The sequence below is a fragment of the Euphorbia lathyris genome, chromosome 6, assembly GCF_963576675.1.
Source record: "Euphorbia lathyris chromosome 6, ddEupLath1.1, whole genome shotgun sequence".
Lineage (NCBI taxonomy): Eukaryota > Viridiplantae > Streptophyta > Magnoliopsida > Malpighiales > Euphorbiaceae > Euphorbia > Euphorbia lathyris.
This window is the reverse complement of record NC_088915.1, coordinates 75,955,062-75,963,770: the sequence shown is the minus strand read 5'-3', so window position 1 is coordinate 75,963,770 and position 8,709 is coordinate 75,955,062.

The window sequence follows — 8,709 nt, the reverse complement described above, 5'->3', positions numbered from 1 at the left end:
AGTACCCTGGCATTGAGTGAAATGAGAATCACTCGGTACGATGAAATCAGTTGGTATGGCCTGTAGAGGAGTCATAGATGAAGTCTTTTGCTTCTTTTGAGAGAGCTCAGCAGCTTCCTCAGTTCCAGGCTCATCTTGCCTGGTTCTCTTTTCAGCTGACTTTCCAGCTGACCTCTGCCTCTTTGCAGGAGACTCAACATTCGATGAAGGAGTCTCAGCAGACTTTCTCTTGCGAGAAGCTGGGGCCTTAGATCGTCGCCCTTTCTGAGGCACAGCAGTGGATTCCTCAGCTTGGTCAGTTTGACCAGCAGCAGCAACTTTTCCCTTCTTCAAGGGTTGTCCAAATTTAAGTGCCCTCAGCGAGGCAGCTGTGATCTCAGTTCCTCTGAAGGATTCCTCGCCTTTGAGATCAATCTTGTGGTCAAGAAGAATTCGAGTTATGAGTGACCCAAGTCTCATCGTACCCGTGCTACGTAGGAACCCAACAACTAAAAAGACCGGCATGTTGATGGGGGTGTACGTCAGCATGTGCCATATGAAGCACTGTTCAAAGTTGGTTGCTGATGTAGTGCAGTTGATCTTTGGGTAAATGAAATAGCTCAGCAGGTAGTGAGCCATCTTCTGGTGCTGTCCCATTGAAGATGCTGAGATCTCTCCTGAGTGACCCTCAGGTTTGCAGAAGGTATGGACGTAGTTGGTTTTGTCCTGATCTCCTGACTTCCTCAGCCTTACTCCCTCAGTTTTGAGCTGGAGGAGATTTCCTATGTACAGAGGGTTGATGAAGATGGTTTTCCCTTTAGTTCAGTGCTTAGGTAGTCGGCGGAGTCACTGGCAACCTTGAGGTTGTGGTAAAACTCCCTCACTAGGTCAGGATATGTCTCATCCCTGACCGAGAACAGCCCAGTCCATTCGTTTTTAGAAATCCATTCGGCAAATGGTTGTTCGTTGTGTACAAAGTGCTCCGAAACCCATCTGGAGGGTTCTACCTTCCATTCAGATATATTGTCGAAGACCTTGGAGTAGGTCCTGATCTTAACAGCTTTCTCTTTGCCAGAAGTTTGGCCAGTTTTACCCTTGCTCGGTGTAGAAGGGTTTTGTGAAGGTTCATCGGAGCTGGACTTTTGGTGGCCAGCACCGGAGACTTTAAAAGATAACTTAGTCATTCTTTGGAGATGGAGAAATTAGAGGAATTTGAAAGAAAAGAAGTACTAAGTGATTTCTTTGCCTTAAGAATTGATTAAGCGTAAAGAGTAAAAGATGGGGAAATACCCATAATTTATAGACGAAATGAACGGTGTGGATCTTAATCGAATCCATGTGTCAGTTTTGCCTTGGGATCATGTACCGACAATGATCCTGGCATTGATGACACATTACGGCGAATACGTCATCCTAGGCTATACGCGTGCTTTGCATTTATGCTAACGGATTAATCACTCAGTATTTAGAATGTCAAGCGTTTGATATTCTGAGTGGTCAGTGCATTATTTAAGGATGATTTTAAGTTTAAGTTCTAAACTAATTTACTCAGTGTGCAAGTTTACTCAGTATTGTATATTCAGTCAGTTTCAATGAGATACTCAGCAAACAAAAAATCATTCAGCATGTAATTCACTCAGCATTCATATTCATTTAGCACAGGAATTTACTGAAGAGGATTAAACATACCAATTGCTTCTCTCAGTATGCTGAACTGCTCACGGGCCAGTGGCTTCGTGAAGATATCAGCAAGTTGTTCGTCCGTTGGGATAAAGGTCAGCTTGATCTCACCCTTCAGTACATGGTCTCTAATGAAGTGATGTCTGATGCTGACATGCTTCATTCTGCTGTGTTGAATTGGGTTCTTGGAAAGATCAATTGCGCTTTTGTTGTCACATTTGACTTCAATTGTTTTCGTTTGAACACCATAGTCTTCAAGCTGTTGCTTGATCCATAGGACTTGAGCAACACAATGACCAGTAGCAATGTACTCAGCTTCAGTGGTGGACAGGGCTACTGACGCCTGCTTTTTGCTGAACCAGGATACAAGACAGCTTCCTAAGAAGTGGCATCCTCTAGAGGTGCTTTTTCGTTCCAGCTTATCTCGTCCATAGTCAGCGTCAGTGTATCCGATAAGTGTAAAATCATGAGTATTTGGATACCACAAACCTGCGTTCACTGAGCTTTGCAAATATCTAAGGGTTCTTTTTACAGCAATGTAATGAGATTCCTTAGGGTTATATTGATATCTAGCACAATAGCATACTGAAAACTGAATGTCCGGTCTACTGGCTGTTAAGTAAAGTAGAGAGCCTATCATACCTCGATATAACTTGTTGTCTACTGACTTACCATTCTCATCAGCGCAGAGGATAGTGTCAGTGCCCATAGGAGTGGATATTGGCTTGCAATTTTCCAAGTCATATTTCTTTAAGATCTCCTTGGCATATTTGGCTTGACTGATGAAGATGCCATTCTTTCCTTGTTTAATTTGAAGACCGAGGAAGAAGTTGAGTTCTCCCATCATGGACATTTCAAACTCAGTCTGCATTTGTTTGCTAAACTCCTTGCACATTGATTCGTTAGTTGCACCAAATATTATATCATCAACATAAATTTGGGCCAGCAGGGTATCTTTACCCTTTTTCTTAATGAATAAGGTTGTATCAGCTTTGCCCCTGACGTAATTTCTAGTCAGCAGGAAACTGGTCAGCCTCTCATACCAAGCACATGGTGCTTGTTTGAGGCCGTACAGAGCCTTTTTTGAGTTTGTAAACATGGTTTGGGAACTTAGGGTCCTCAAAACCTGGAGGTTGATTTACATAAACCTCCTCGTTTATAACTCCATTAAGAAATGCACTTTTGACATCCATTTGGAATAATTTAAAATTCATGTAAGATGCATATGCACATAATATTCTAATTGCCTCTAGCCTTGCCACTGGGGCAAAAGTCTCACCGTAGTCAATACCTTTTTGCTGACTGTAGCTTTGAGCTACAAGCCTTGCTTTGTTCCTGACTACGTTTCCTTGTTCGTTCATCTTGTTCCTGAAGACCCATCTTGTTCCAATGGTCTTTTGACTCTTTGGATGAGGCACTAACTCCCATACATCATTTCTTCGAAATTGATCGAGCTCCTCTTGCATTGCGTTCATCCAGAATTCATCGTACTCAGCTTCAGCGAAATTCTTCGGTTCTTGTACTGAGATGAAAGCAACATTGCTGAGGTACTTCCTGAGTTGATTCCTCGTCATCAGGGTATTCCCAGCAGAATCAAGGATTGCACTTTCGGAGTGCCCTCTTGGAATCCTTATTTCTTTGGGTAGATTTATGTCTTGTGATGTTCCTGTTTCAACAATCTCTGCAGAAGTAGATGGGTCAGTAAAAGTAATCTTAGGTTCACTCTTACTCTTGGTCAGCCTTTTCGTGAATGACTCAGTAGCTGGTTCTGAGTCAGCGATGGTTACTGAGTTTGGATCATCTTCGGTCAGCAGCTGGTATCTACCTGCAAGGTCAGTTTCATCGAACTCTACATGTATTGACTCTTCTAAAACTTGAGTTCGCTTATTAAAAACTCTGTATGCTTTGCTGTTTGTTGAGTAGCCCAAAAAGATAGCCGCTCATCAGCTTTTGAATCAAACTTTGCTAAGCTATCTTTGGTATTTAAAATAAAACATCTACAGCCAAAGGCACGAAAGTATCCAATATTGGGCTTTCGTCCTTTCCAAAGTTCATAGGGGGTTTTCTTGAGTATAGGTCTAACTAGAGCCCTATTAAGAATGTAGCATGCTGTGTTAACAGCCTCTCCCCAAAAATACTTTGGAAGCCTATGCTCATCCAGCATTGTCTTGGCTATTTCAACCAGAGTTCTGTTCTTCCTTTCTACAACCCCATTTTGCTGAGGTGTTCTAGGAGCAGAAAAATTGTGGTCAATGCCGCTGGCTTCACAGAATTCAACAAACTTTTGGTTTTTGAACTCTCCACCGTTATCACTACGGATATGAGCTAATTTTAGGTCTTTTTCATTTTCAATTTTTCTAACCAAATTTGAAAAGGTCTCAAAAGTCTCATCCTTGCTGGTCAGCAAGATAATCCACGTATACCGAGAGAAGTCATCTACAATGACCAAGGAAAATCTTCTTCCACCCAGACTCAGCGGCTGGACTGGACCAAAGAGATCCAAGTGTAGCAACTCTAACGGACGTTTAGTTGAGACAATATTTTTGCTATGAAAAGATTGCTTGGTTTGTTTTCCAGCTTGTCAAGCGTGGCATAATTGATCTTTTAGAAATTTAAGTTCGGGTAGTCCCTCAACCAATTGCTTTCTTGCTAGTTTGGCCAGAAGGTCCATGCTTACATGACCAAGTCTCCTGTGCCATAGCCAGGAATTTTCTTCCTTTGTTACTAAGCACACAGTTTTTGAAAACTTTTTCTCTAAGTCTAGCATAAAGACATTATCTATCCGAGGGGCAGTTAAAATTAACTCATTTGTTTTACCCTCGTATATTTTACATCCAGTAGCATCAAATATAACTTTTCTCCCATTGTCACATAGCTGAGCTACACTGAGTAAGTTATATTTGAGTCCGCTGACTAGGGAGACAGATTCAATAGTAGGATTACCTCCGATGGTTCCTGACCCTACTATTTTACCCTTCTTGTTGTCTCCAAAACTTACGCTCCCTCCTCGTTTACGCTCAAACGTGATGAACTGAGTTTCATCACCCATCATATGCCTTGAGCATGCGCTGTCAATATACCACATCTTTGACTTCTCGGCACATCTCAGGCTTACCTGCATTGTAACTAGTTACTTTTAGGTACCCAATTCTTTTTGGGTCCTGACTTGTTAGGTGCAACAGGTATAGCATCATATTTTATTTTATGGCGGCATACATGGATAGTATGGCCATTCTTTCCACAGAAGTCACAACTGACCTTCTGTTTAGGATTTTTTACTGACTTGTCAGCACCCTAGTGCTGAACGTGCCAGCACACCTTAGTGGTGTGTCCTAACTTCCCACAAAAGTCACACTGGACTTTTCGCTGGGGATTCCATCTCTGCCGAGTACCTTGGTACTGAGTTCTCAGAGGAATGTTATTTTTATTTGGAACCTTTAGTTGGTTCTGGATGGTTGTGACGTCCTTCCTCAGTTTTTTTGAAATTGTCTGGACTTCACAGACATACTCATGCATGATCTTCATGTTATCATGCAGAGTTGAATTGTCCTGAAGAAGGTATCTGAGGTCACTCAGTTTGACCTCTTCCACTTCGTCACAGCGCCTGCTGAGTGCTCTAACTTTCTTATTACACTTCTTGACAAGTGTATAGAGATCACTCAGGGCATTAAACATACCGTTTCTGAGCTGGGGAAGAGAAATTACCTCATTTGATTGTTCCTCATCATCTGATGCGATGGATGGGTCAGCATGCTCAGAGACGCATGGCTCAGCAAATTCGTCAGCCATGAAGCATATCTTCGCTGACTCGGTGGCCTTAGTTTCTGTGGATGAAGACTCATCGCTGTCGCTCCAAGTAGCCACCATTGCTTTCTTCCCACTTTTCTTATCTTTCCTCGGCGTGGGGCAGTTTGACTTAATATGGCCAGTTTGATGGCACTCAAAGCATGTAATGGGCTTTGAGCTGTCCTTTCTGTATTTGCTGTCACTTGAGTCAGCCTTATACTTATCAAACTTTCTGTAAGGCTTTTTAGAGTATTTGTCACTCTTCTTGAATAGCCTTTTCATCTTCCTTGTGAACATAGCCATCTCCTCATCATCAGTTGAACTCCCGTCAGTGGAGTCAGCTTTCATGACAAGTGACTTCTGCTTCTTGTCTTCAGATTTTTCCTTCACCTCAAAGTTTTTCATGGATATCTCATGGGTCAGCAATGAACCGATGAGTTCGTCATATTTGTAGGTGGTTAAATCCTGAGCTTCCTCAACTGCTGTCTTCTTTGCTTGCCAGTCCTTCGGAAGACTCCTGAGTATCTTTTTGACTTGTTCTTCCTCAGTGAAGATTTTCCCAAGTCTCTTGAGCTCATTTATGATGTTGGTGAACCTTGCGTTCATGTCTGAAATGCCCTCATCATTGTTCATCTCGAACAGCTCGTACAGTCTCATTTGCTGATTCACCTTGGATTCTTTCACTTTATTTGTTCCCTCGTAGGTGACTTCCAGCTTTCTCCAGATCTCTTGTGCCGACTCACAACCTGAGATTTTATTATATTCTGCAGCATCGAGCGCATAATGAAGCATATTGATAGCCGAAGCATGGTTTTGGAGCTTCTTAAGATCATCCTCTGTCCATTTGGCCTCAGCTTTTACAACTGTTTGGCCAGCCGCAACCTCGACAAGTACAAACGGGCCTTGGACTATAGATAGCCAGGCACTCATGTTTGTAGCCTGAAGGTATAGTTTGACCCGAAGAATAGGGGAGGCCTAGTAATGGACAGCCCCTCAGGCAGTATTTGAGTTGTTTGGTTTCCAGGGAGAAACCGAGTGCTGTTTTCGCCCATGGTAGGGATCAGCTCAAGGTTGTTAGACCTTTTAAAGTGAGCTTTTAAGCTCTGATACCACTTGTTGGTCCCTTGTAAGGTTGCAAGTATAGTTCCAAGGGGGGGTTAGGAACTATTTAAACTTTTTTCGCAATTAGGGCAAACTTCTTTTTCTAAGGAAAAAGGTTTTAATAGTGGCGCTGAGTAAACAGCAAGATACTGGCTTAGTCAATAGGTGACTAGGTCAGTTTCTTAGCTTGAGTCAGGAGATAGCACTTGGAGTCTATTCCTAAGCTCAGACGTTTAACGCGCACAACTCAATTTAACCTCTTTAGTTGGTCAGTTTTGATTATTTAAAGCAAGCAATATAAATAAGGAATTAAGGTAAGAAATACTTCACTCAGCAGATTTATCCAGGTTCGGCTTCTTCTAAGCCTACATCCTGTCCCCGGAACACGTTCCGAGATTTCAAATCCTCTACTGAGCTCTTTAAAGGTAGAGCCTCAAACCCTTTACAATATCAGCAATTGAGTATGACAAGAGTACCTTCCTCTATACTTCTACTCAATCCTAATCTCTCCGCTGAGTACTTAAAACCGAGTACTCAGCCTCTCCTTTCTATCTCTAGAAATGATAAGTGTTTTGTCCTAATACAAAGATGTGCTAAGACACTTTAGACGATTTACAATGACTCTAGACTTTTACACAGATATTAGAAATGTAGTGTAAGAATTTGCTTTGCTTCTTGCTTGCAGAACTTGTAGAGATTTGGTCAGCGTAATGGCTTGATCAAGTTCTGTATCTTGTGAAGCTTGTGATGGCACTATTTATAGAGACGTCTGGGTCATCGGTCATTTCGAAATTCGAAATAACCGTTGGAGGGAAACGGCTATGTGTCGTTGTCATCCTGACTTGTACAGAGCTCTCGACCAATCACAATCGTGTATCTTCTGTCCTCGGTCAGCTCAGCAGATGGTCTCTCCTTTTATGGTAAAGTCAACTGGACAGCATACTGTGTCGTCTGAACTTTGCCAAAAGAGGAAACACTTTGTCTGGAAGTTTTCCTTTGCCAGCTGCTATCTTCTACGCTTTGTCGAGACTACTCAGCAGCTTCATTGTGAAGTTGTTCCTGAAGGTCTTCTAGATCCTTCCGTTTGCTGAGTTGCGTTTTTGTTCAAAACGGCAACGTCTTGACATACGCGGGCCGAGTGTACTGAGTTGTTTGACTTGGGCCTTGGCTTCCGTATTGGGCTTGGGCCTTCCAATCCTTATGACTTATAACATTTATACTCAACATTGAACAAACACATTAGTAGAATAAATCAAAGCATTTAAACTTAGTGTGTTTAGAATATGTATTTTAATTTATACTTAAACAATTTTGTCAAATCAAAATTATGTGGAAAGGTGTTTCAACAGTTGTCACAACCGCCAAAGCCATTTTATCTAGCTTCGAATATCTTGTCTCCGCATCGTTCAACATTTTGCTAACATAACAGATGGGGAACTGTTGACCTTCTTCTTCTTGAATGTGCACGTTGCACATAGCTTTATCCATGACATATAGATACAAATGCAGGTCTCCCCTTCAAATTGGTCTGCTCATCAAGGGTGGTTCTGCTAGGAATTGTTTTGTACCTTGAAATGAATGTTGACAATCTGCCTAGTATGATGATCCGCCCGTTCAACCTCTGGATCTTTCTCACCCTTTTGTGGGGCTTTCATTTAGGCGCTCTTTTCACCTTTCTCCTCGTAGGGCTTTTATTTAGGCGCTCTTTTTGCCATTTGCCTCGTAGGGTTTTTATTTATCTGGATTTGCTCTAACTCCTTTTTGGCTAATGACGTAGTCAAGGAATTTTTCTGAAGTGACTTCGAATTTACACCTCTCTGGGTTGAGCTTTACTTTTCATGCTAGTGTTTGGTGCTGGTTGCAGTATTAGCGATTCCCTTGTACTTGTGGGTTAGTACTGAAAGAACTCCAGAAGTGGGGCATACCCTGTCCATTATATTCACTTACCTTGGGGATCAATGGCTTGATCCAAGGAACATACTTCATAGCGAAAGACTGTTTGCATTGGCCTTTGTTGGCAAATATCATGTACGATGCAATGTCTCTTTATGGAATTTTTAGTTCATCTCGGAATCAACTTAATAATTCCTTCACGTTGGTCCCTGACTCTAGAATGAACTTAGTCAAAGGATAAAACCGAGTAAATATTATATGTCAAACAAA